The following is a 26289-nucleotide window of genomic DNA, read 5'->3' on the forward strand; positions in this document are numbered from 1 at the left end:
TTTTTTATCTATTATTTTTCCTTCTTTTTCCTATCTCTTTATAATCTATTTAAAATTTCTTCCTATTCCTTTATAATCTGCAAGAGCTGTCATTAAAATATCAATTATGTTATATTTTCCCATAGAGTTAAAATAATTTATTATATTATAGCATATTTATTATTATATTTTTATGGATTCTAAAATAGGATAGCATTTGAAAAAATAGTCCCTAAAAATAATATAAAAACGATTAAAAATATTTCAGATTTGTTTAAAAACTAGTCAGATTACTTTCTGTAAAAAAATGCTTTTAAGCCATGTTTTAAAAAATAATTTTTTCGTAAAAAAATATTCTTTTCTTTAAATTACTCTGAAACAAAAGGGAAAATCACCATTGGAAATTTCCTATATGGAAGTTTTTGTTTTTTAATAAAGATATTCCATTTAACATCGTCAAGTTGTTACATATTATCAACATTATTTAATTAAAAGAGTTCTAATACTATAAAAGCAAGAAAGATTACATTGTTATTTGGAGAAAAAAAAAATAAGGAATCTACTGATAATATTTTTCTACACAATTAGCAACATGCCTATTAGATATCAGACCCTTTTTCCAGCCTTGTAAATAGCGTTTCATCAACAGTTAATCTCTCATTTGTCCATGAGTTCACTTATCACAAAACAGAGTCAAGTAGTTGAAGATAATTCCACATGTATGTGTATGCATATGCATTATCACCTGTAAAGTTATTCACAAATTCTACAAGTAGATCAACGCCGACTTCGAACCTGGAAAAAAAGAAGGAAAAAAATGATTTAAAAATTGATAAAGATATATGAGTTAACACAAATTCGTCACAGTTCAAATAACATACGGACGTACCAATTGTGTAATTAATATCTGAAGCAGCTTTTAAAATCGAGCATTCACATTATTTCAGAATAAAGTATTCATATATTCTATTCTAATTATATTTAAAAAGAAAAACTGAATAAAAAAATAATGAAAAGGGCATTTAATAATTTTAGTTTCAAACTATAATTACATAAATATTAGTTAAATAAGATATGACATATTATTCGTTGTTGAAAGGGTTGCCTTTTAAAAACAATTGCATTATAAGAAAAAAAGAATGACTAGTTGTTTCAAAATAGTTAATAATTCATTTGTGGCATTTAACAATTAATATCATACAAAATTTATAAAAACACAGTCACTTAGAAAAGTACTAAAAATAAATATGTTATTTCATTTTTAAATACTAATAAATACGGAAATAATTCGCAACAGAATGTTTAATATTTAAATATCAATAGTGTGCGAACTTCGACTTAGCCATAAGCTGTGCGGGTAACTTTATAGGGTCGCCGAAGAGCAACCTCACCTAGCACTAAGAAACAAACTACACTTGATGACATTGGGCCCTTGCAAACAATAAAGAACTCTCTAGAGAAAACGCATATTGGTACAGAAAAAGAATAGAGAGAGAGAAAAAAAACATTATATTTCACATTACATATTAAGTTGTGAAACATTAAAAATGTTTCAAAATGTAATTCACTTTCTCCGAATGTAAAAAATTAAATGAGTGTTAACATTTTACATTAGGAGAGACCTAATTACAAAAGATTTGACAAAATGTCCCTAATAGAAGATTTAATGACTGGAATTTTTATGAGTTCTAAAATTCCGGGATATCGTTTTTGCTATTTATTAAAGGGGGGGGGGGATCGCATTCGTAGTGCGAATAGTAAGTCTCATTCCAACAATGACTAAACTTTTGTGCTAAATATTAAATATTTTTTTATTTATGCGCATGATTGAATATAATATAATGTACCATATTTATCATATCTACAGAAGATGTAATAACATAAAACAAAAGATCTACAATTTTTATAGATATTTTCTCCTTCGTCGACTTTTTTTTTTCCTTCTAAGAAAAGATTCGCTTTCAGCTTTAAATTTTTCAATAAGATTATTTTCTTAAGTAAGTTGAGATTTTCGTGCATATGTTAGGCCGCGGTGGCCTAGTGGTAAGGTCTCGGTTTCGAAACCGGACGGCTTCAAGTTCAATACCCGATTCCGCTGTATAAGAGGGTCTGCCTAGCGTTAAATCCGTCGGGGCCCATCGTCCTCTCGCTGGTGTGGTGTGGAAGCTTAGAGAGGGGGAGCCAGATCAGTTGCCGTCCTCGTCATCTGACTGCGGTTCAAAATTACGAGGTCCGTCCCAAAATAACTCTAGTGTTGCTTCAAAAAACGGGACATTAATATAACTAAATTAACTTGTTTCCAAAGTTGAATGAACGCTTCCAATGGCACTTCCACTCCAAGCTTCCACACCGCACCAGCGGGAGGACGTTCAGCCTCGACGGATTTAATGTGCACCTGACCAGCTTATCCGACGCTTCTTCTGTGGAATCGGGTTTCAAACCTGGAACCCATCGATTCCGACGCCGAGGCTTTACCACCAGGCCTCCGTGGACCTAAGACTTTGTGTAATCCGTAATATATTAAAGAAAAGCGATAGGATTTTTGGAAAATATTTGACAATGTATTGAAATAAAAATTTGGCGCATAACTATAATTTTAGTAACAGGAACACGTAACAAATTTCATTTATCAAAGAGTTTGTATTTCTGAGTTATCGTGTTTACATGCATGAGAAAGTAAAGAACAACAAATGGTCAACCCTTTTACGGATTCAGTTGAAAATTCGAAACGCATATGTAGTCTAGATGATAAACTAGTGTACCTAAATTTTTCTATTTAGTTCTTCACTTTTTAACTTTCGTGTCCCCTTATAAACAGATATACAGGTACACAGCAAACTTCCAAGGATTACATTTTTTTTTTCAAAGTATAACAAAAATTTATAACTTAGTGCAAAAAACACATAATAAAATCATCCATTTCAAAACATCTTTGAGTTATGCGTTCATGGCCAGACATAATTTCAAAAAATGTACTTTTGGAAATCAGGAAACTTTGCATCAAAATTTCAAGATCGGATTTTTTTCAATAACGATTACATTTTTTTCTTTCTGTCTGTATGTTACATGTTTGAGAATGTAAAAATATAGAATCCCTTTGCAATTCCAAATATCTTTTCGTTTGAAACATAAATCAAAAATTTTCCTTTCAAAGTGCATTTCTATTTTGTCTGATAAAAATTCTTTTTTATTTTGATCCAAATAATTCCGATATATTTCTCTTAATTAAAAGATGCCTTTTCGAACTAAAAATGCAAATTCATTAAAAATTTCGAAGTCAAATTTTTAGACAATGATAATAGAGGTGCGAAAAAGTAAATCTCCTTAGAACGGTTATTTGATCGAATTTTACAGAAATGTTATATTTCTCTTAATGCAAATTAACTTTCTTATACAGCAGAAACGCTTTACCAAAACAGCAAAATAATGATTTCTTCATGAAATGATGATTCCCACATAATTTTTAATGATTATACCAAGAGGCACATGGCATACAATATTGTCTAATATTGTTCGTCATTATAAAACATTATTTTTCGTTGAATAATTTTGCATAATGATTACATGTTATTAGGGATAGCACTACCGGACTGTGTGTTATTGGAGATAGCACGAATGTAAAAATCGACAAACAGTAACTTTTTTACGGATGGAGTTAAAAATTCGAAACGCATATGTTCTCTAGATGATAAACTCATGGATTCTAAACCTAATGAGGCTCTAAGCTATTTGAGAAACTTTTGAAAACCCACCTAAGTAGTACATTTAGTACACATGACTTATTGCTTTGGTACTTTTTCACTCGAGGCTCCCTTTTTCGCCCCCTCTCTAAAGATAATGGGGTTTTATTAAGTTACATCTTGTGTAGCATATATCTAATTCTGTCACTGGGATACAAGAAGGCCTACTTTTTACTGGTCTGAAACTTCAAAAACGTTAAAAATTCTTTCGTCAAACGATATTTTTAAAAGCTATATTACATTAATGTTGTGCTCGCTGATTAGAGACAGGATGTATTCCAATTTACATAAATCATATTCCATCGCCACAAACACGCATCCGCACATTTTTTTTCCCGCTTTAGTTCAATCTCATTTTTCTAGAAAGTGGGCAAGACCCGACTTCCCCATAGCTAACCCCTGGCGTGAACTCTTTATCGAAAAATGACACTGACCCGCTCACCTCTCCTCGAACGTGGTTTCAATTACACTCAACTTTTCATTAGCTGTTAATTGAGAAATTACGAAAACATACCGACACGAGTCGGAGTCGGTCCGGCCCCCACAGAAAGAGAAATGGTTCAGCCGCGAATATCCGCGATCTCCCTCACGATATCCGTCACGCACGTCACTCTCCGATTAGCGCCCGCAAAAGGATCCGATTCCCGGTCCTTCTCGGCTTAATTAAAACGAGCGACCGACCTCGGACCCGAGAAGGACGACCGGGTCCTCTGCTGTTTTAGCCAAGAACTCGCTTGTGCTTATCCAAATCCGTTTCCGCAACTATTAGACCCGTAGAGAATAATTTAGCGGAAATGAGGGTTCCTCTTGTTCAGAAAATTTGGTGCGAAATTCTTCAGGGAGACGTTAAAACATTTTGGAATTTTTTGTTTGTTTTAATTTTCAAGTACGAAGCACCTGAAGAAAAAATATTTTAATTGTCAATAATTGAAAGTATAATAAATCTCAGAATTATATGCTGTTGCATACAATTTTGTGATTTATTATACTTCCAGTAATATAGATTCATATTTAGACCTTACAGAATTCCTCCACTTAAAAGTGAGCGACTTTGATAATATCTCTGTTTGCAAGCACGATAATTCAAAAGCAAATAAAGCCACACCAAGGAAATTTGATATGTGATCTAATCATTGCAACTATAGATCCAAATCAAATTTTGGACTTTTATTTTTCTACGCAATATAAATTCTGTTGAATATAAGATTGCCATATCTTGGAAGCACGATATATTTATTATAAAAAATAACATTGAATTATAGAGAATTTTGAACAAAGAAAGGCAACTAATAAGAATGTATTTTAGTTGAGATAAGCATCTTTAGTTGAGATAAGCATAAACTAATAAGCATGGAGATAAAGCATCCATTTATCTTAATTGCATGCTTTACCTCAATGCAATTTACCTCAAAGTCTTCGAGGTAAATTCGCCCACCGATGGTTGGGCAGCCAAAACTCTTTGATGGAAATTTATAAGAGAATTTAGAAGTAAGTTATCAGAAAATCCATCCGTGCCCCTTTAATTACAATCTGATAGAAAAACTGCGTTGCCAATGATGGGGTTTTGTGTGGTTCTAGTCTCTGATTATATGAACATAGTTTTGGTAAACTATCTTTAATCGTTTATTAAATCATCTTTGGTGGGACACATATTTTATTTCACTAATATTACATGTAAATATATTAGTCAACTAATATTAGTATATATTTATTACGTGAAAACAGTATTGGTATCTGTGCATTTTGAATAAAATTTTCAAAATGAGCCCAAAAATTTGTGCGTGGTCTTTAAATTTATCATTAAGTTAACCAGTTGCTAATATTCGAGATATATATTTGCATTGTAATAATAATATTAATTCTTTCAAAATTTCTCCTTTGACCTTACGCCATTCATCAGTAGTTGAGTCATTTGTAGTTTTTAGCGTAACATCAACTTGAACTGGCATTATTTATAGCAAACAGCCATTTATATTTTTTCAACAAATCAGCTGGCGTGTTTTTCTTTTGACTTTTTGATTTGCCACTACAATATGAGCAGGCGTTGTTCGTAAAGGATTGATATGCAAAAAAGTGCCTCGCTTTGCTGATGGCTGCTAAGCTAGCTTAGACCTGCTTTGACAGTTGTGAGAAAATTTATGTCCCCCATACCCATAGAAATTAGTGATTCTACAGAACAAAACATGCGCTTTGGGCACGTCCCATCAATTACACCTCCAGAAACGAGGAAGTAAATTTCATAGTGATATCCAGGTGTCTCAAGCACCCACCATTATGTCATTGAACGGATGTTTGAGACCTTTCATTTTTGAAAGAGATATGACACGCTTTGTGTTCCAGAATATTGAATTTAAGAACACTGAGTACAGAATTTGGGTGTTTCACTTCCCATCGATATTATATATATATATTCAAAGTTTGATAGGGTCTTCAGATTTAATGGCACATATCAAATTTCAAGACCAAATGCGCTGTATTTTTTAATTGGCTTGTTCACAGACGGATGTAATTTTAAAAATGGACTTTCAGATCCAGAAGGTCTGAAATAAGGCGATTCAGCAAAATCGAATTTATAGATAAATGCAATGCTTTCACTTTGTATACGAAAAAAGTAAAAATCAATCAGAGAATAATTAAATAAAAAGTTCATTGGTAGGGCAGATAAAGCACAAAGGAACTTCTAATAATACAGTTATTTCATTTGTGTCCAGTTCAGGAAATTTTCAGATTCATAATGGATAAACATTGTAAATCTGCTGTCCTCTTAGATAAACTGGTGAGACCCACACTGTTACACTTTCTGCAATTTTCCACGCCACATTAACGTGAGGACGTCTGACTTACAATGTTCAAATTAAAAATTAGAGCAATGCAATATCACTTCTGTGGTAGGAACAACCGCTATCAACACGCTCACTCAGACCGTCGCACATTGGATCAAATTTAATTGAATTAATTCGCTACTCTGCTTAGCTGAAACATTTTTATCTGATCCCAGTTCGAAATATGCAATCTGCCGGAATACTGCTTCCATGTTGCATCAAAAATGGATTAGAAAGTTAATTAAATTTAAGGATAATTTAAACAGAATATTTAAAACTAGCCGCGTTTGGCAACCAGCTGGCTCACCTAGAATATTGTTTTTATTTAATTTTCATTTAATCTCTTGTAGATATATTTATGTTCATGATTCTGTTCACAAGCTATACTTAATATATCAAATATTGGCATTAAAGCAGTTCTATATTAATAGTCTTACTCCTGTTCTTTGTTCATTGTACTCTAACGGAATCAAGTCCGATAACAGCATAATACTATAAAACACATAACTGCTTAATTCACCTATCAAATAACTTTCAAGACATTGCAACTTCACTTTTTTATTATCGATATAAACTACACAGATATCAAATAGAATTCTTCTTTTTTATATTTCAACAATAAAAGAAAATCACGCAATAAAACGTCTTGAATTTAATGCATCAATGAAATATACTGTTTACAATGATGCAAAGATATATTTTTACAAATATGCCAATATTCAGAAAATAGTTGCGTGGCGATTAAATTGTTAACATTAACAGGCAATTTTTAAAAATTTAAAATGATATAAAAAATCATTTTGTGCTTTAATATTTTCTGAAATTATAGGAGAAAAGGTCAACATTTTGCTTTATTTTTAATCATTAAAATTTCAAAAAATTCGCACTGAGATGCATATTTCTACTTTCCAAACTACATCAAAATTATCAACGGATGATTCTTGATTTAAATTATTTTTAGGTTAATTGCATGCTTTTGTAATTAAATTGTATTTATGTTAGTTGTATATTTTTTTGTATATGCTTATAGTTTTAAGTACATCGTTTTTTAAGTAGTTTTTTTAAACCTGTTTTCGACCGATTATTTTAAACGATTTATTTTATTTTCTTAGTGCTTGATGCATTTAAAATTAAACATTGTTAATTAATAGATCTACTCATGATGAATCTGAGAAAATTTTGTTGACAAATTCTTGAGATATTACATAAATTAAGAAAGATATTCTTTAGTGACCATAAAGTTTAAACGCTCAGTGACTCTATTATCAGTAATCATATTATTAAAAAAAATGCTTTGTTTCAGTAAAAAATATTATTATATTAATTGCAGATTAATCATTTACACTTTAATTTAAAGCATAATTTCTAAGAGGGGTAACAGAAAATGAGAGAGATACATATCACGTTATGACTGAAGGCCTTTATAATATTATGAGTGAATTATATGACTCTCAAAATTTTAAGTTTTAAAATATTTTGCTGAAGAATCTATTAAAGTTGGAATTGCGTAAAATATTTAATGGTACGACCGGAGTTTAACCCCCTGCTTGCGCAATTTTTAAAAATCGCCAACAACGGCCCTGCGAAATGTTCAAAAGCAAAGGAGCAGATGTTCAATTATAGTGCATAATAAAGATTGCCAGCTTTGGTGCGTTATCGCAACTTGGCGAAGAAGGGGGTTAAACTCCGGCTCAACCTATTTAATTATTAAAATTTAAACGAACATTAAGATTAGCGAACCGGCTGGTCGCCAAAGGCGGCTAGTAAGAAATGAGTGGCGCTATCTGTATTCACTTGCATTTGCTCTTTCTTTTACATTGCTCACTTCTGTAAATACCTCGTGCAATAAGTATGTGTGCCTGTTCTTGACCAAGAATAACATGATACGTAGGCCAACTGCAGGGAGTGAACTATAAGTCAAACGGCTGGTCTGTAGAGCACTAACACTAACACACACACTATTAGTATTATTATTAATAGTAGAGATGAGGAAATATAACGACTGTAAATAATTGTTGCAATTTTGTAATTTAAAAAACCATTGAAGATTATTTATTTATTCATAATATCAAGCAATATAACTAAATTTAAATTTAATTTAGGGAAATCCTATTTTATAAATAATAAATAAAAAAGAATGAATTTAAAGATAACCGCAACTTTGTATTACCTGATCCCAACCGCAGAAGAGCGGATATGATTTAATTTCAGCACAATGTTTCGAAATCTGTCTAGCGTGTACCTTCTTCGCAAACATTCTCACGCGGATGTGATATCAATCTTATTGCGAAACAAGGTTGTTTCCGGGTGGGATTAACGTGATTACCTTCTCATCGTTACGAATGAAATTCCGCTATTTAATGTTTCAATATGAATATTTAATGACGATTATCAAGTTGTAAAATTTATCATGCCTTTAAATTATATTTAGAGTTTCAGATTTAATTAATGTTCCCGAAATCTACAGTGAAGACTTATTTAAATCTTTCATAATGTGTCGCCAAATTTGGCGTACTAAAACAAAACAAATATCAATAACATGGTAAGGGTTATTAGGTTTTTATATGTCAATTCATCTATTACCGGTACGTGATGCAGATGCCATAATGCTAGAATCCAAAAACATATTTTAAATTAATACTCGAAGAATTGTCACCACGCACATAAGAACAAAAATAAATACTTAAACCTAAAAATACTTTAATATAAAATAAAATCAGAAGTGATATCATCTTTTGCAATTTTATATAAATTAAAATGAGTATATCATGTGCATCAAACGGTTTTTAAAAACCACCAAAAGATAACTTTTATTCATTTAAAATTATTAATGATTTAAAAAAAAATTATATAAAATTTTAAATAAACTTTGTAGTTACCAATTAAGAAACTAATAAATAATATGATATAAAAATATCTATTTAATATTTTCATCTAATAGGAATGATAGCACTAGAAATAAAATCATTTTTTTTCTGTACATGAGAAGGAGGTTTTTAGTTCATAAAAAGATAAATACTTAATTTCTATTAAAAATTTCTTTATAATTTAAACTACGTGAGTGAAATTTGAAGAAAATCCAATCAAATGTTAGATTTTTATGGCGTACAAATTATTTTTGGGTTTTACTTTTATTTACATTGATTAGTAGGAGAGACTCTGTCTCATATTCGGTATGGTTCGATAACACAAAGAGTTTTATTATATAAAAATCCAGCATAGCTCCGCAAAGCTTGCTCACTTCGCTTCTTCCATAGAGAACAAGAAATGTCTTGACACAGCCAAAATTTTGAAAAAAAAAAAAAAAAAAAAAGTTGAATTTCGTTTATTTGTTTTTGGCGCTGTAATTAAAATCGCCAAATAAAATTTTTTTTTATCTTGAAAAAGAGTTTTCCCCCTTTGTTTTTGTAAGCATTTAGAAAAAATTTCAAAAATCAAATGAAATTGACAAAGAAAATCACAAAAGTATAAATAAATAAATAACAGATTCAATAAATATAAAGAGAATGATAAAAACAAATTATTTAGAATTCTTCATAAAAAATTACTGATGTATCGTCTTTATGTATCGTCTAACCAAAAAAGTCAATTTTTTGGTTAAACATATATTCTAAATTATTTCATTTTGATGCTTTCACCTTGATCAAGACAGAATAAAATTCGTTAGCCCTGAAAAGAGATTTCTTTATACACATTAATGGGAGTGATTTGGTTGGAACCTTCTTTTCGGCGAGTCATGCTGTCTTCATTATAACAAAGTTTAAGAAGAGTGATAAATAGTTGATTTTACAATACCTATCATGCTTGTAGTGATGCAAATAATCAATACATTGAATACATTCTCTAAATATATGTTAATATATAAATGTCTACATATTAATATGCATTTTTTTTAAAAAAGTCAATACAATTGTAGATTGAAATATAAACTACTTGCTAAAGTATCACATGAATATAATCTTTAAGAACTGATTTAGTGAAGATTTTTTTAGACCTCCACCACAATGAAGCAAGAAAACTGAGTACCTTGAAACAAATAATTTTTTTTCCCTGTGCACCATACAGAATTTTCCACGATTAAATCTTTTGCGTATTGCATTCTTTTTTAATCAATCTTCAGATCATATTTAGCATCAAAGATGAAATTTATGCTTAAATCTCCCCCCTCCCCCACCAAAAAAAATATGATAAAGAAAGTGTATAATCATAATAACCAAAACGAAACTTAAAATAAATCGTGCTCGTTTATTTGCGTTTAGATAGTGAAATGTTGTAAATGTTGCCAACTTTTGTAGCTCAATATTGTTGTTTTTAAGCCACACGGAAGAAATTTTTATTTAGAATTATAAAAGCATTTTTAAAAAAATTACTATTCTTTAACCAATAATAGCAGTGAGTTGTTTCAATGAATTAAGTATAAAGTTGGGGAATTTTTTAAAAATTATTGTTGTTACAAGGCTGTTAATTCTTATAAGGTTTAATAGAGCTGTTTTTCATTCCTCATAGAATTTATTTTTAAAGTAAAGAATTTTTTCATATAGAATTCCTCATAGAATTTTCCTTATAAAATCTCCTTCATCCCCCATTTCCCACATAGAATGAAATTATTATTTTTTTAAATTCATGTTTTGTTTATTTACCAAGTTTCAAAACATTTTCAGTTTTGTTCTGTAAATCTAAATTTTTAGTATCTATGTGCTTTTGTGTAAATTAAAAAAAAAATGTGACGGAATAAGTAAAAATAAAATGTGAAAATTTCAAAATTGCTTTATATTATAGAAATGAAGTCTTCTGGATTTTTTTGTAATCTAAGATAGTTTAAGAAAATATGTTCTTTTATTAAGAAAAAATCATTTAATGTCATATCGATATAGGCGTTATTTTGCCTCTACTAATAGCGCGTCTTTGGAGATGTCAATATAGATCTTTAATTTTGTCAGCATGATATTTTCTAAAAGTTCCACTATACTTCACGATGAAATGGATGGCATCTGATGGAATAAAAAAAAAAAACCTAATTCATCTTTAAAGATATGGTTTTCATCTAAAGTGCTTTTAGTTATTGGATATATCTCTAATATAGCATGGATCGTCTTCGAATTTTAACAAAATCTGGCATGGGCACAAAAAGGTGGCAGTTGTTGTAGGCGAGAATGACAACTATGCTATCTCAACAGTTACCGCCATTCTGCGATTGTGGCTGTTGATTAAGCTTGAGCATGAATAACTTTTTTCATCATACGTCATATATCATCCGTGGTGATTATGTTTTAGTGGTCTAGATGGTGAAATCATGTACTTAAATTGTCCTGAATGCTTCCTGAACAATATGAGTCCAGATAATAACAAATCTATTATTTGGTTCATTGGTTATTCAGTTACTCAAATCCCTAGAATATTCCATTTTTCAATAATTAACGAGATGAAAAGTAGTCGATCTCAGCGATTTCATGCCAATGACTCTTTCAGTCTGATTATACCAGGAAATGACTGTCCACACCTTTATGAAACCTCCTCCGCTAATTTATTTGAGTAGTGCTTTGTTGGAAAGTTGCAACCACAACCTCATGAAATTTCCACCACACCTATCTCGACTATTAGCTATAAAAACTGGAAGCGTGACTCATAAGACTATGCTACCCTTCCCCAATTATCCAAGTGGTATACAGCCACTCGAGGATTGACGCCATCGATCTAATGTAAAGAAATTCGAGGGTCTTCTACCACCATGTTTGACAAACACCAAATTTTGCTGTTCAGACCTCAGATTCAATATGTTAGTACACCCTTTTTCATTTCTAAAATCATTTGGATATATTTTGGTATTTCAAACATGAAATGAAGTGAGTAGTTCCTTATTCTTTTAGCCATCTTGAGGAGTGAGGATTAAAAACATTCTGGCTTTTGGTATTCATCGCAAAAAACGGAAACCACAGAATCGATCTCTCTGGATCACGATGCTTAAAGCCGCTTTATCTTTATTTTTAATTTAATCTCTTTTGCTCTATCTTTATTTTTATCATTATTTTGCATTTTATTTAATATTTTAATTTGTGTTTAATTGTAATCGTTTTAACACGAAAATTAATTCAATGTAAGGAATAAATTTCTCTCTCAGATTTTATAGTTTCTCATTAGTGTCTAAAAACGTTGAGAAAAATTTGTAACAAATTTGAGGGGTTCTTTGAAAGCAATGAGTAAAAAAAAATTATATATTACTAAAGTAAATGTATATTCAACATTTGATTATAAAGTTATATAAAAAAAATATAGTTAGTTATATAGTTTATAGAAAAAAAAATCACGTGAACTGAGATAGTATTGCACCTAATATTAAAATGCACATTAAACTGTGCTTCTAAAGGAAGGTTGAACCGCGGTGGCCTGGGGGTAAGGTCTCGGCTTCGGAGCTGGAGGGTTTCAGGTTTGAGAACTGATTCCACCGAAGTACTGTCGTGTGAGTGGGTCTCGTGCACGTCAAATTCGTTGAGATTAAAGGTAATTCCGGTGGTGTGGTGTGGTGTGTAAGTTTGGAGAGGGCGTGCCAGCTCAGGTGACGTCCTCGTCATCTGACCGCGCTCCAAAATTATAAGGTCCGTACCAAAATAGCCTTAATGTTGTTTCAAAATGGGGCGTTAATATAACTAAACCAAATCAAATCTAAAGGAGGGTTAAATATGGCAGTAAATTGTTCTGTGTCGTTCGTGTATCGAAATTTATACTTTTTGTCAATTATCGCTCTTTGCAAATATCCAATAGGCGCTGATGATCACAATGCTTTTACTTTTGGGAGACATGTTATTCCACCAAGAACCATAAAGCGACTTTACATTGCGCAATAAAGCAGTTTCGACAATTTCTGAAATTATCCCATAAATCGAATTCCAACAATCATTCCACTTTCTTAAAAAAATGATAAATTACAAAAATGCAAGAGTTTCAAATTTTCAACCATTCAAGTTTTACAAAATATTCACATAACAGAAAACATTCATAATCATTCGTTTCTTAATATACTTTTAATGCAATGCATTTAACATCTACTTTTAACACATTAGTCCCTTTGAGAATCACCAATGACTAACATCTGTTTATTTCAGTAACACTCTGGGTCTTATAAGTGACTATATAGACGGATCTCTGAGCTATCTTTCGGCAATGCTTCAGCTTTGTGTATTTCACTATATAAAATGATTGACGTGGCCCTTCAGTATATTACTGCGATTTGGTTGTCAATATGATTTGAAATAAACATGCTCATTTGTAGTAAATTCATTCCATTAGAGCCATAACAAGCATTTGCGACCTCATAGCTGTTAAACTTTCTTTAAAAAATTGTACCAAACTAACAAAATACTAATTACATTTATATAAATTCACAGAAAACAAAAGTCATTTTTGAAGCAATTCAAAATTCTTGCTATTTTATATAAATTAGATGAAATTTCTCATGACTTGCAAAAAAAATTTTTCATCTACACTGATTTGTTGTTTTAATGTCACTGAAATCGTTTAATCCCAATCTTCATAATCATCCTTCGATTTTAAGAGTTTTAGATATTTTTAATAACGAATTCGCACGGTTTTACTGTTTTGCTCTTTGGGTATGTATCGTCGCATGTGGGAATTTTAAGCAACGGGAAAGCGGACAAGGACGTCAAATCGGCGACTGCTCCCATAAATATGACTTTACCAGCGGGCGACTTAAAAAAAAAGACACGTTAAAATAGTTCTTTATTCGAAATGGCAAACAGAGTGGGATTTTGAGATAGAGAACAAACTCCACGCTATCAAACCACTTTTACAATCTTGGACTTCATTAAAAAATGGAAACTCAGGTACTCTTTTAACACGCTTACGCATTGGTCATATTAGATTCATTATCTTCATCTTTTACTTGGAGATAGTTCTGGTTTTAGTTATATTAACGTCCCGTTGTAAAGCAACACTAAGGCTATTTTGGGTTCGTAATTTTGAACCGCGGTCAGATGACGAGGACGACACCTGAGCTGGCACCCCCCTCTCCACGCTACACCACACCAGCGGGAGGACGTTTGGCATGACGGATTTAACGTGCAACAGACCCCCTTACACGACGGTTCTTCGGTGGAATCGGATCTCGAACCTGAAATCCTACGTCTCACAAGCCGAGACCTTACCACCAGGCCACCGCGGCCTCTTTTACTTGGAGAACAACCACCAATGTGTTCACGATGTCTGTTTACCATATTTGGTCTGAATGTTCATGTTTCAGTGTTCAGCGCTTGCGTTTTTTACAGACGTCTACAATTTCTTTGTCAACTTTATTTGGCAAAATCTCTCATGTTAATCTTTTTGATTTTTTTAAAAATCCATAAAGCTTTATTCCCTCATTTAAAATATGTTTATTTTCTTAAAAAATATCATTTATAACCAATCTTAGTAAAATTTTATACACTCATATTGCTATGATTTTAAGCATTTGATTATTTTTTTTAAATTTTAAAGAAATAACTAACCTATTATATAAAAGTTTTTAAAAATATACAAAAGAAGATCAGGCTGAATTTAGTGCTTGAGGTTTCTGTTATTTTCGAGAAAATTACGAAAGCGTCGAATTCTGGTCGCAGCTGATGGGCAATGATTTTCAACGAACGAAACGAATTGTTCGTTGAAAATCATTAACTTTAGGGGAAAAAAATACTATTTGTTATTTTCTTCCAATTCTTAAAGCGTAATGCTAATCATTTTGCAAAAATCTATTATTATTTTTCTTTTCGTCTGTATGGTGTAACTATAAATTAACAATCGTTCATTTTTTCACCTATCATTCAAAATGCATATATAATATTATTGAATGTAGTAGAAGAAAAATAGATGACTGTTAAAAAAAAAAGCAAAAGTGGTTTAGTTTAGTTATATTAAAGTCCCGTTTTTAAAGCAATACTATTGCTATTTTGGGACTGACATCGTAATTATGAACCACACTCAGATGACGAGGCCGACATCCGAGTTGGCACCCCCTTTCTAAACTTCCACACTACACCACACAAATGGGAGGATGTTTGGCCCCGACGGATTTAAAGTACACCAGACCTACTTACACGACGGTTCGTCAGTGGAATCGGGTCTCGAACCTGAAAGCCTACGGTTCCGAAGCTGAGACCTTACTACCAGGCCACCACAGCAAAGTAAAAGAAAGGATAGAAGACTCTCGAATAATTGTTAATTTGACATGTACTGAAATGTCAGAGGTTCATGGGAAAAAACAACATAATGTGGGAAGTTATTTTAAGAGAAACTACCTTAAAACAAAAGACCAAATAGAAACTTCTAAATGTGTAGCTTTTACTCTGTAATTATAGATGTGTAGCAAATCTTAGACGAAATACTGCAAAAGAAAGTCTGGCTGTCTTTTCATTTCTGTTTATTTGTAAACACAACTCGCAACCGCAACTAACCATAAAAGATACATGTCAAATCTCTAGATTATATCAAATTTTGAACATAATCAATCAGTGCAGTCCAAATCACCAAATCACTGTAATCCATACACAATTTTCAGTACTTTCCCGTTTCCGAGGGCCGTTGGCGACAATTATTTTCGCCAAATCGCCAAAATTTCAACAAATTTGTCAAAGTTATTTTTTTTTTCTACGCAACCCTGCGCTATAAGTGTAGTAAAAAATCGTGTTAGATTTACCACAATTAATTAAACATCAGTCTAACAGTTTGCCGATTTTTTTACGGTCCCCGGAAACGGGAAAGCACCCATTTTTCTCCACTAATGTACAATGATACACATAAATGATGGAGATTCATATCATTGTGAATCTCCATCATTTCACTGTCATGCTTAATTTATGATTAAGAAATATTTACAGTGATTCTTAATGGAAGTCAAGACAATGACCTTCGATCTTGGCGACACATTTCGTAGCAAAAATGAAGATTCTATAAAATTCTAGAATCACGTGACATGCCACGTGTCATCACGTCTAATCGTGAATGTACATAACTGCGAGCCCGCTTTAAACAAATCTGAGGCTCGGCAATTGAGTCTGCAGAGTGTGCTGTGGTCAATGAGCGCAATTATCATTATTTAATTAGCGATTTGCTTGTATTATTAGTTTCTAAAAATGCTGTTTGGGTTTGTGCATCTTGATTGGATTTTTTTTTCCATGCGGGATATACTGAAATCATCTCTTTTGAAAGTGATCCGAAATTGAATGTTTTGTCAATTTGTAAAAATTTTTACTCAAAATTATTTATACAAAGATAAAATTAAATAATTATTACATATAAAGTAATCAGTTTAAATTGTCATCGACTTGTATTTGCTTAACAATGAACTTTTTATGCTATTATATCATGCCTCCAAAAATTATTAGCTAAGTCGAATTTTCTAAAGAATAGCAGTCGCTTTTTTTGAATCAAAATTATGTATTTTATGTTAGGTTATACATAAAATAGTCAAGGATTTCAATAAAAATTCAAAATATGTATTTTTTTCATAATTGTAATAAAATGAAAATTCCCCAAAAGTGTATTTGAGGATTAAATGGCAAAAACTACATTTCATAATAATATAAATAAAATTTAGGAATAATAGTCTGCTGAAGGATAATTTTCAAGAAATGTAACAGAATATTATTCTATTCGTTTTATATGAAACGTAATATCTTGCATTTAGTGCACAATTTAGTTTTTATTGTGGAATGCAAATAGGCCTAACCAAATAAAACATGTCAATATCGACAGGTTTTATTTGCATTAAAAGATATTTGTCTTTCACTTATGAGAAAATCCAACAAAGTCATGCAAAATATTGTTTTTGGTGATCCAAGTTTATTTGTAACACCTATCTGCTTCAAAATTCCGTGATATTTCATAACAGACTATCATTTTCAGTTATGGATGTATTAAAAAAGAAAATATCGAATTAATTAATGCCGAATTGATTTTTTTCTCAAATTAAAAAGGTGCATTAACAATTCTCTTTTTTGTATACTTCTAATAAAACATGTATTTAAAACTTACAAATTCAGTTAAGAACCCATGAAATGATAATCAGCATCCATTCTCATCATTATTAATTCAGGAGACAGACGATAATGAAGGTTTAGAAACTGGTTTCAAATGAATCTTATGTAGGTTGCCTTTGAATCTATAAATCACGACGCAATCCAATTAGAAATCATTGATACCTTCATTTCAGTGATGGATCCTCTCATATTGACAAAATCCAATTACCAAAGAAATACAATTTGATTAATAACCGCTTTTTGGATGTCATCGCGGCAACTGGAAGTGATAAACTGCCTTGCCCTCTGTTTTGTTGGTGTCAAAGTTCCACATAGGACGGATGGCAACGTAGAAACTATTTAACGTTTTCCAATGAATATCAAAAGCGTTGCCACTCTCTTTTTTCTGTTGAAACAATAACAAGTCATAAAAGTAAACGCTGCTTTTCGCAAGCGAGCCGCTTCGTGGAGGTGCAACATTTTTTATCGTGATCGAGCTTTGTTTTGAAGGCGACGCGAAATAGATCGTGATCTGAGATAACAGTAATTAATTCCACGCAACTGAATTAAAAATGAAACCGTTCGCAAGCAAGTTCTTTTCCTCCTCTTTTTTTTTTTTTTTTTTTGCTCATTTTTTGGATTTTGGGTTTTTACAAATATCAACAATGATAGATATCGCATGATGCAATCTGTCTGATCGGAACGTTTAATGTTCGTTGCCAACCGTTAAATTTTCAGCCGCAGACGATTTTGATTATTTGACCACCAAAATTGAACGACCGAGTGGCCAGTTTCACTAGTAAATGAAGAGCAGAGAAATGATACATAAATAAAGGGAGTATTTTTAAATTTGTATTTAGTTGAAAAGTTCAGATATCTTTAGTTTCTGCCAAAAACTAAGAATTATATTTAATATCTATTTAAAAAGATGAATAAGAATGTTTTGAAATAAAATTTGAAAGATTATTTACATCAAGCATCTAGTTCCAAATACTAGTTTTTATGAAAAACAAATGCTTTCTTTGGCATTTCCATATTTTAAAAGATTTCTATAACCTATTCACATAGATTTTATTTAATAAGTCTTTATTATAGAAAATTTAAAAATAATAATGAAAAGATAAATTAATTAATAGAAGAATCGTAATAATTGTACTTTCAACTCTCTTTAAATGACTCAGGCAGATGTTTTCTGGAAAGATTTGGTGAAAAATATACAATGGCTTGGACAACTTAAAAGTTATAGAAAAAGAAATTCTGCATATACATAATAATGGAAGTTATAAATCTATGCATGTGTGTGTATGATATCTCTTAATTTAATTTAAATTAATTCTAATTAATTCCCTAATTTTTATCTTAGCCCATACAAATTTCATTCTAAAAAATTCCCTTATTTCTTAATCCATTTCCCACATATTTATTTATTTATTTCTAACACGCGCTGACTCCGTGGCTCCCATGGCGGGAAGAAAGGTATGAAAATCCTTAACATCTGCACATCTTTTTAAAAGGTACCCAAGATTATCTTGCCTAAGTCTACAAGTAGGAAAGAAATTCTTATCAGAATCTCATAGTAAAATCACTGAAAGAACAAATTTCTCTCTCTTTTGCGTTTGTGTCACGATGTAAGCTGACGCATGGTCATTTCGCTTCTCCTTTGCACATAATAGATCTCCCGTGTAAAATGAACTGAAGTTAAATTTCAAAAGGGTCTTCTTTTCGACCACGCTTCTACAAAATTATATATTATATATATTACCTTCTATCATTTTTTTAACATAGTGATGACATTTTAAACATTATTTGTGTTGGATATTTTATCATAAATTCATAAATTCCGAAAAAATATTATATTCACGTAAAGATACGTTTCAATAAGTTAAGAAAATAATAAATAATGTTCGAATGCTGATCATTTTGTAACATACAAGTGACAAATCAAGTAAAAAAAGGCTAAAGTTAAATTAATTTATCACGATGATAAAACGACGTAAAAAATGTATTGAATTTTATTTAAAATTGAATTTAAAACAAAAGTTGTCGTCTAGGAAATTTTAACATGATTAGAGATTTATTCATAAAAAAATATACGAAGAATTCTTGGTTGAAAGATATTAAAATATCCATAAAATTAAATGAATTTTTTTATATTTCAATTTATCGGAAATTATTAGATGGGAGTTCAAATATTTTGCACTACATAAGTATTCGGCGGGGGAAAAAGTGCGAGGTTACTAAAAGGCGAGATTTTCCTCTGCGATCTATCTGATGAATGAGTCCATTATCTCTTGGCATCATGTCTATTGGAATTATAAATGAGAGACATTTAGCATTCGTTGTTATGGGGGACGAATGATTGAAAATAGAATAAATGAGGTACTTAATCCTAAGTATTTAAAATACTCTAGCTTAGAAATGAGTGGTTTTGAGAAGGTGACATTTATTTTATTTGTTAATAATTTGCTGTTATGGATCAGTGTCTTTATGTAAGTATTTAAATTATCAGCATGAAATTTGGGAAATCGAAAACAACCTTTTATTTTATCAAAATCTTAAATTGTCAATATTCATCTGTCTTTCTAAAAATGTCACTCTAACCATTGGATTTAAGCCCAATCAAACTTATATGAGTAGGAGGAAGAGCTCGAAAACATAATATCAAAGCGAAAAGAGAATTAAAAACACTAGAAGTCCTGGAATGGAGGAATATCAAAACAGAAATTACAAAATAATTCATCCATTCAATTCTCAGTGGTTTAAAAGATAGAAAGATGCTGAAGTTTTATGATTCTGAATAGGTCTGAGGCAAAAGCGGCATTACACTGGTAAAATGCCCATAACTGAAATAAAATAAAAAATGTAATTTAAATAGCTTCCAAAGGACTAGCTATTCAAAAAAGAGTCTTTCCTACGCATGTGTGTTAAATGCAAAGGAAGTTAAAGACAGCCAAAATCTTTTTCTTAAAAAAAAACAGAACAAAAAAAGGCAGACATAAAAAGAAAACCAGGAGGAGGTCTGAGTCCTCAAGTAGTAAATCCTACATAATATTACACAGTAACAGTATCATTTAAACATAATTAGTAAATAATAAAATTTACAAAGATAGGCAATTTAAAGTTTAAAAAAAGATAAATAAATAGGAAAAAAGAAAGAGAAAATAGTAATTTTTCTGATATTTTTAGCCAGGCAATTTTAAGAGTAAGCGATCCTATCGAAATGACGTCTAAGAAGGAAAACGAATACATGACCAAGTTATATTTTAAAGAAGTTGTCAAATTCAATAACGATGGAAGATACAAAGTCGCTCTTCTATCGAAAGAAGATCATTTTCCTATCCCCACCAATAAAGAAATTGTTATTAAACGATTAGAAACAGTCACTGGAAAATGGCATTTAGAAAATTTGCTCACGCCTTACTATGATGTCGGAGTTTTGATGTCAGACAAGTTGGATCAATGACATTTTCAAATTCAGATTTAGAAAACATAAATAAGGCGTTATTGCACTGCAGATATAAAAAATTTTGCAGATTAGTGCTCTGCGTAAATATAGAACATTCTGAAGCTTCGGGAACCCAAACTCGAAAAAGTTACTTTGAATGTGGGCATTCAGAGAGGGAAACTAGAAGATGCTTCCCCCTTCTTTTAAAGGCATTTGTTGAAAATAACCTCTTCTATTTCAACCACCCGTAGGTTAATCGGTCATCTGTCCGCTCCGTAGTAAGGGAGTTACCTTTTTTTTGTGGTTTCGCCTCGTCCGAACCCTAGAGAAGGCTTTTAATTGCAGTTTTATTTTATTTTATTATCTGAGAATTATTTCATCCATTCTGTAGGAGAAAATATTGCATTAAATATTATGATACTAAATAAATTGCAAATATGATATCTGCTGTATAGTTATTTAGTATATTAAACAAAAGAATTTTGAATTATAATTAAAATTAAATGAATTTCTCAAGCATGACTGAAGCTGCGAATTTATCTGACAACGCTTGAACACAGCATTGTGAACTTTATTTTATTTTTATAATTCTAACTCATTAATTTTAATAAAATGTAGCTATTTATATAAAATGTATTATAGATCCTAATTGTTTATATTTTCTTTTTAAAAATATTCATATCTCTTTGAGCATCACACAGATAACAATTATCTGCTATTTTGTAAATTAAAAGCATCTTTAAATGTTTTTATAATATTATATTGCTCACATAGAAATGGAATATAATTTTTATTCCTAACGTATTTTGAACCGTTTGTAATATAAATTACTAATAACGTTTCCCCATTATATTGTCGACGCTTAACATTTATATTGAGAAATTATTTTTTGCTGAGAATTTAAATTTTTCATTGCAGAGTCGTATTTTTGAAAAATATGCTCAGTTTTGTAGACATTCAATAGCTGAATTATAAAAACAATTTTTTTCTGCACAAAAGTTTACTGATAAGTAAGTAATTAGCAGATTTAAGACAATTAATATAACCAAAGTAAGACTAGATATGGTTTACTTAGAATTCGATACATAAGATTTGATTCCGAAAATATTACGCTAAAAAGTTGTTTTGGTTCAAATATTTATCATTCGATTAAATGAACTCAACTATAAACACATATTAATATAAAGTTGTAAAAATTTTTAGTTGTTACACATTTTTGTGTGTGCGTGTGTGTGTGTGTGTTTTGTTTAGACACCAAGAAAGCCTTTCTAATTAATTCTTGTTCTGAAAGTAAATATTTTATTTATTTTTTATCAGTTAAAAAAATTAATAATTTTTTTTCCCCAAAAAGAATTTTTGCTATAATTGTAGCTAATCATTTGTTTAATTTTTAGTGTTGAAAAGAAATTCCGTTAATTTTCTAAATTTATTTTTTCTCTCAAAATATATTTTAATTTTAATATTTTTCTCTAAGGTGAGTCTTCGTTTCTTTCATTTCTTTTTTATTTTGAAGAAAACCTATGCCACATTTTACCGTCATTGAAATGAGTCAATGAGCCATTGTTTTATTTTGAGGCTCTGAAAAAAAGCTTTTATCAATTTATTTTGGTTTCAAAGAAACTTCACTTTACTTTGAAAAGAGCAGTGTTTATCTCTAGAAAATTTTTTGGTTTAAATTTTAACTCTGTAACACCCAGTTTCTTTCTCTCTCTCAGAAATTGGTTTTTTTTTTTTTTTTTTTTTTTTTTTTTTGCTCTGAAAAGAGCCATTTGTCTAAGAGGAGTTTTATTTCATTTTTTTTTATTTATTTTTTATTTATTATTATTTTTTTATTTATTTATTATTTTGCTTTTTTATTTAGTTAGTTTTTCTACAATAGTAACTTTTATTGCAAATGAAATTTAGCTATTTCCCACTTAAGAGATTTTTTTCCCTATGTTGTTCGCAAGTTTTTCAACTTCTTCCAATTAATTTTAATTCAGATGCACAAAATTTTGCCTTGCTGAAATTTATAAGAAAAACATTTATTTGTATTGTTATTGTATTGTAATAAAATCATTCTTGGTTTCAAGCATTAGTTCCATTCAAAAAAGTTGTGTGAAACTTTATGAAGCAATCTTTAAACAGAGAGCTACATTGCAAGTCTTGCACATAACTGTTGAGCGTCTTTTCAGACCATTTTGTTTCCACACAAGGCACCTTCTTCTCTTTTTTTCATCAAACGGCTGATGACGGTTGTTTACAGCAGGGCGAGGTGTTTGCGAATTACTTCCAATCAAAGTTGAAATTACGTTCATCCTGAATTCTTTGTGTGTTACCTGTTTGAGAGTCACTTTTTTGAAGAGAGTAAACGCGTTTATTATTTTCAAGTCTAACAAATGGAAGAAGAGCTTTTTAATCCATTTTCGGGAATTAATTTTCTTAAATTGTTACGAAATTTGTCCGGGGTTCGTTTGGATAGTGGGAGTTATATGGTGTGGAGAACACTCAATCAGCAGGCGGCAGTAGAAAATGAAACAACGACGTTTATTTACACGAAGACACACAGGACAGCACAAAGACGACACTATATACAGCACAGAAGACGATTATCTTCAGCCGAGATGTGCAGCATACACAGCAGCTCTACTCTGTCGCTGCTCCGCTAGTCCCTGGAAGACGAATTCTTCACCGTCGCTTCCGACTACTCAATTCACCACTGGTTCACCCTACTCTGCTCTGCTCTACCGCTTCCGACTTCTTCTCAAATCACCGCTCCGGTTCACGACTGCTCGGCAGCTGCGGCTGCTTCCTTTTATAGGTCTCAAGAGGCGGGGCTAGACGCCTCTCAACCAATCAGGAACGTTCGAGGCGTATCTCCGTTCCTACTCGACGGATCGGGAAAATTCGATGTTTCGGGTATAATCTATTTTGGTGCCAAAGTCGCCAAATTCGTCGTCAAGCTCTGGGTCCACCTGTGGAACCAGCTATGCTGGGAAGCCGCATCACAGGTTCGTAACAATATTTTAGAAGATCTCTAAATAATTCTGGGGATGAAAAGTAATTGCCGCAAAGAGTTTGTGGCCTTTATTTTTTATGCATTCTGCCATTTTATGGACTAGGCTGTAAGAAGCAGAAGTAGAAGGGTTTTGCTGGACATTTTACTTTCCTAAGTAAACTTTCATTTCATAGGTGTAACCTGTCATATCAGCAATTTTAAATATTTTCATGCCCTACTGTTTTCGTTTCTTTGGAATATTTGCTTAAATTGCACCCTTCCTTTGTATTTGACAATGATTTCGTCAATCGATAAATTTTCGGTTGGATTATATGCATTTTTAAATACTTTATTTAAATATTCAAAAATGTTTCGCATTTTCGAAAGGCGATCGTAATCAGGAGCATCTTTCTTCACTCTTTTGTTGTTGTTAGCAAAATGAAGGAATTTAAGAATTTGTATAAATCTGTCGCGAGGCACGATCTTACGAAAAATTGGAGTTTCAGTCAGCTCAAATTCTGACCAGTATTCCAATATATTATCTTTTTCGATATGTCCCATTAAAAGGAATAATCCAAAAAATGTTAACATTTCATCTATATCCGTTGGTTTCCATGAAGAAACGTGCTTCTTATTTGCCGCTAAGGTGTTAGCTCTAATATCTGCTGGGCGTATCTGTTAGTTTCTTCAACTATCGTTGTCAATACTTCTTCTGTGAAGAAAATTTTAAAGAAGTCAGCTTCTCTCGAAAAACAGTTGACATTTACATTCAAACCAACTTTTCCAAGAAATGGCAAAATATTTACAGATTTGCTGAAATTTTCTGTTGGAGTTATCCAATCAAATGCGTCTTCCTTTTTGGTATCTTTATCCTCTGCAATTGAACTCTCATTTAATTCTTCCAACTCCAAATCTGAATCACTATCAGCGAAGTTTTCATTATTTGTGTCTTCCATTAATTTAACAGTTTCTTCTTGTGTAAGATCTCTGCTGTGTAGAGCTATTTCTAATACTACCAAATTAAGGAACGGAGGAAAAGAAGAATGTTTTCAATGGATTATTACTCACAAGTGAAATTATGCGAACTCATTCCATATCCCCCTAGGAACTTTAAAAAGAAATGTCGACAAAGCACGGGTCACAAAATTCACTACCGCCAACAGTGATTACAACAAGTGAAGGACAAAATTTCCCGATCCTAAGGGGTATGACACAAAAGGGAGGGGATTTTATGAAGTAATTAGGGTTCAGCTGGAAAGTTTAAGTGGGGAAACGAAATCCAAATTCTTTGCTGGTACAGTAGTTATACCGCCCATAAGCTAGAGATTAAAGGTTAAGTGTTATTAGTTTGATGGGGAAAAAATGTTGAACATAAAATCATGTGGTATGCTCTTGTTTGGTATAAAAAATAACCTCTTCTTTTCAGAAGCTGCATTAGAATACCATTCGTAATAATATCTAAAGAATTCAAAATATTATTATAAAATTGTCGATATATTCAAGAGTTTTTATGCGGTTGGTTTAGTTACGAACTTGGATAATAAATCTGAAATATTGCCTTTCATTGAAGAGTTCTCACTGTATATTGGACAAAAAATTCAATGAGAGAGGATGGAGATATAAAGAAAATTATGATCCATCATTTCTAGGATTGATTTGGAATCTCGGAGATGATGAACTGGAAATTAAAATATGTGGCTACATAAGGGATTAATTATTTAAAAAGCCCTATAAAATAGTTATATTTTAATTTTTTCATTAAAAAAGATTCAAGAAATGTCTATGAAACTAAAATACGCCAGTTAAATTACAAATTTTTAAAATATATATAGTTTTTTTTTGTTGCTTTTTTCTAAAAAAGATACAAAGCAAAAGTGTTCTAATTTTAAGGCTTATCAAAAGATTTGTTTAAAATTTTGCAGATAGTTTAAAAAATATATTATCTAATTCCCGAACTACAAAAAATAAGTTTTATCCATAAGTTATATTAATTCTTTGACTATTAAGATTCGATTTATAAATTTTTTTTTTTAATTTCAATAAAAATTTCGCATTATGAAGCATTAAAACAACTACAGAATATTTGTAAATGAACAGATTACTTATTATCTTGTCCACCTCCCTCTCAAAAAAAACTGCACACCGTATGGAAAAATTATTGCATCAAATTTGAACAAAAAATATGCATATGATTTTAATTTATAAAAATTCTAGACTTTGAAAAATGTAGAATTAATTTTAGAATTTGAGAAAATAGCATTTAAAAATGTAAAATGGGAAAACATGTATAATGCAATTTTTAAAAAAATCATTATAACTTCCC

General features: G+C 31.1%; 1 protein-coding gene across 2 annotated transcripts in view; it reads right to left on the reverse strand.

Moving 5' to 3' along the window:
- Nucleotides 1–307: 307 nt before the first annotated feature.
- The window catches only part of LOC129988957 (achaete-scute complex protein T8-like), a 58037-nt gene continuing 32055 nt past the window's right edge, over nucleotides 308–26289 (reverse strand). The window contains exon 4 of one of the 2 annotated variants that reach the window (XM_056097251.1): nucleotides 308–774. The gene's annotated coding sequence lies outside the window, so the exon portion shown is untranslated. The remainder of the gene's footprint in view (nucleotides 775–26289) is intronic. The other variant, XM_056097252.1, reaches the window with a different exon arrangement.

This window comes from Argiope bruennichi, chromosome 10 (genome assembly GCF_947563725.1).
Source record: "Argiope bruennichi chromosome 10, qqArgBrue1.1, whole genome shotgun sequence".
NCBI lineage: Eukaryota > Metazoa > Arthropoda > Arachnida > Araneae > Araneidae > Argiope > Argiope bruennichi.